The sequence below is a fragment of the Eucalyptus grandis genome, chromosome 9 (assembly GCF_016545825.1).
Source record: "Eucalyptus grandis isolate ANBG69807.140 chromosome 9, ASM1654582v1, whole genome shotgun sequence".
Taxonomy (NCBI): domain Eukaryota; kingdom Viridiplantae; phylum Streptophyta; class Magnoliopsida; order Myrtales; family Myrtaceae; genus Eucalyptus; species Eucalyptus grandis.
The window spans coordinates 42,944,804-42,947,823 of record NC_052620.1 but is presented as its reverse complement, the minus strand read 5'-3'; positions in this window follow the sequence as shown (position 1 = coordinate 42,947,823).

The window sequence follows — 3,020 nt, the reverse complement described above, 5'->3', positions numbered from 1 at the left end:
AACCTCATGAACAATAAATATGTTTTCTTGTATTTGTCGTTCTTTAACAAAGGTGCTTTGTTCAGTAGCTATTATCTCAGTAAGCCATGGTTTCAGTCTATTTGATAGCACTTTAGAGATAATTTTATAGCTACAATTACATAGACTGATTGGCTTAAACTGGCAAATACTTTTTTGAATTTTTCACTTTTGGAATGAGGGATATATGAGTCTTGTTGAGCAGGGGATCAAATTTACCTGTTTCAAAGAAGTTTCTGAACAGATTGAACACTTCCAGCTTAATCTCTTCCCAATAATACTGATAAAATTGTCCATTGAGACCATCCAGACTGGGGGCTTTGAGTGTACCTAGCTGGAACATCGCTTCTTTGACCTCTTCCATTGAAATAGGAGCCAACAGGCTTTCATTCATTTCCTAGTGATTATAGATGGGCATATGTCCAGCATAGGCTGAAGATTTCTTAGGCCTGTCGATTCATATAGTGAGCGATAGAAATCTTCTGTGTGTCGCGTCAATATTTTCTGATCCCCGCACCAAGTATCTTCATTTAGTTTAAGCAAAGTAATTATATTCCGTTGTCTTTGTTGAACCGTTGTAGCGTGAAAATATTTTAAGTTCCTGTCGCCCCATTGAAGCTAATTTGCTCTAGACCTCATAGCCCAATACATCTCTTCTTGCCACCAAAGCCGTTCTATTTTCTCCTTAATTTCTGACTTTCCTTTTTGCTGGATAATTGGGGATCCCCATTCATAATCTCGGTTAGTTTCTATTTGAGAATTCTGATTTGGATAGAGGCATTAGAAAACTTGTTTTTGCTCCATGCGGTCAATTCTGTGTAACATGATGTATTTTCTGAGAAAAAGTCATATAATAATGCTGGTAGTTTCCCCAACAACGTTTGATGATCTCCCGACATTCTTCTTCCTCCGTCCAGTATGCTTCAAACTTAAATTCCTTTCTTTTTATCTCCCAAACAGGATGTAAAGACAACACTAGGGGGCTATGATCAAAACCTACGCTGGGAGGGCGACACTTCGGCATTTGGAAAGGTAATTCTCCAATCCATTGTACAAAAAGCTCTATCGAGCATCTTTTTTACTAAATTTTCACATTCTCTATTATTAGCCCAAGTGAAAGCACACTCCTTAGTATCAATATCCATCAAGGAACAGTCATTAAGCATCTCCTAAAAGGCCGCTATTCTATGTTGATCAGCTTCCCTTTTCCCAACCTTTTCCTAGCTATATAGAATTTCATTAAAGTCCCCCATACGAGCCAAGGGAGTTGATTAGTGGAGTGAAAATTCCGAACCTTTTGCCATAATAGAAGTCTCTCTTGAAAATTTGTGGAAGCGTGCATCGGTGTGACTCTCATTAGGTGTCCACTATTCGGATCCTTACATTCCACATCCATATGCTCTTTTGAACTCGAATTGATTTGAATTTCCACGCCCTCATTCCACATCAGCACCAAACCCCGGCAATTGCTATTGGTTGCTCTACAAACATGTTTTGAACTTCAATCTTTTCGGATTTTATCCACCATCGACTCCTTGTTTTTGGTTTCCATCAAGAAAACCAAGTCGGGCCTTTCTTGAGCCATTAAGGCTCTAAGCTCTTGATTTGTCGGGGTTGCCCGGCCCACCCAGTTCCAACTTAGAATCTTCATGGTGTCTTTGGTGGCTTATTAGGGCTAGCCACCAAAGCCCAATCCTTCCCCTCTTTTACCAGCTGCACGGGGGTATCTAATAATTCGATCATCCGAAATAGAAGAGGTAGAAACTTCGCTCTTTTATGTTTCTTTGTTTTTTGATACTTCATCATCTTCTTTTCAGCATCACCCATAATGTTCGAGTCTTGCATTAGTTGGACCTTCTAGTAACATCAGCTGTTTTCCACTTCCCTCTTTGGCTGTTGAAAGCATCTCTCGGCCATCTCTTTCCACCATTGAAGAAGGGCTATCTACTCGTTTCTTGTTCTAGGAAAGGGGGTTAGTTGTTTCAATTTCTGCCCTTGTAGTAACTTCCACATTGATTGTCTCCACGGGAGTTTCAGATACAGACTCTTCTTCTTCATCATTAAGATCAACCTTGCCATAAAATGTCTCCTAATGCGGACTATTATCTTTTACTTCTGCTTTGAGCCACGGCCCGTACTTCCCTACCTTGTTTGCTGCCTAGTTCGTTGTTTCATATGGTATCTCCTCACAATACGATGCATAGTGATCAATTCGCCCACATGAGAAACAAAAGTGAGGGAGACGCTCATATTTAAACTCCACCCATAAATTCTTGTTCCCTATCTTGACTAAAGCCCCTGTTTTAAGAGGGGCTGTAAGATTCATCTCTACTTTGGCTTTTTTCTGTCTTATAGGGACCATAGCCTTTAGATTCTAATTGTATTTCTTTTCTTGCTCCCACTTTACCAGCAACATCAGAAAATACTTGTTCTAAGATCCAGCTCGGGGTAGTCCGACAATATGGACCTAGAACTCATATCTAGAAAAGTCATAGCAATGTTCAGGGGAATATCTCGGATCACATTGTTTTAGCACTAACAAGTTGCTTGCAAAGGACCATGGCCTGTAGTTTAAGGACTCTCTCCTTTTCCTCCTCTGTCTCGAATACAAATGAGAAGAGGCCGGTTCTTTCCGAGAGCACACAATAGCCTCTGATTTCCATGCCTTCTTCATAGTGTTGCAAAATGCTTGAAAATTCACATTGGGTTTTGAATATAACTTATCAAAGAGTGTGACTGCATTCAATGCGTTTGTTATGGGAGATTTCCTGCTGTACTTCAATCACATCATTGGTTGACCATAAATGGCCTAAACTCTTGCAGAGGGCAGCAAGACGGCATTGATTTTCCTCATCAGTACCATTCCGACATCAAATTAGGCACTCTTTTTGGGATTGATGGTTGTAGGCGTCACCGTCAGTAAAGGATGAAGTTTTCTTTGGGACTGTTCTGTGGAGATCTTGTGGCTTTGGGTAGTGGGCGATTGAAGGGAGCTCCGCAAA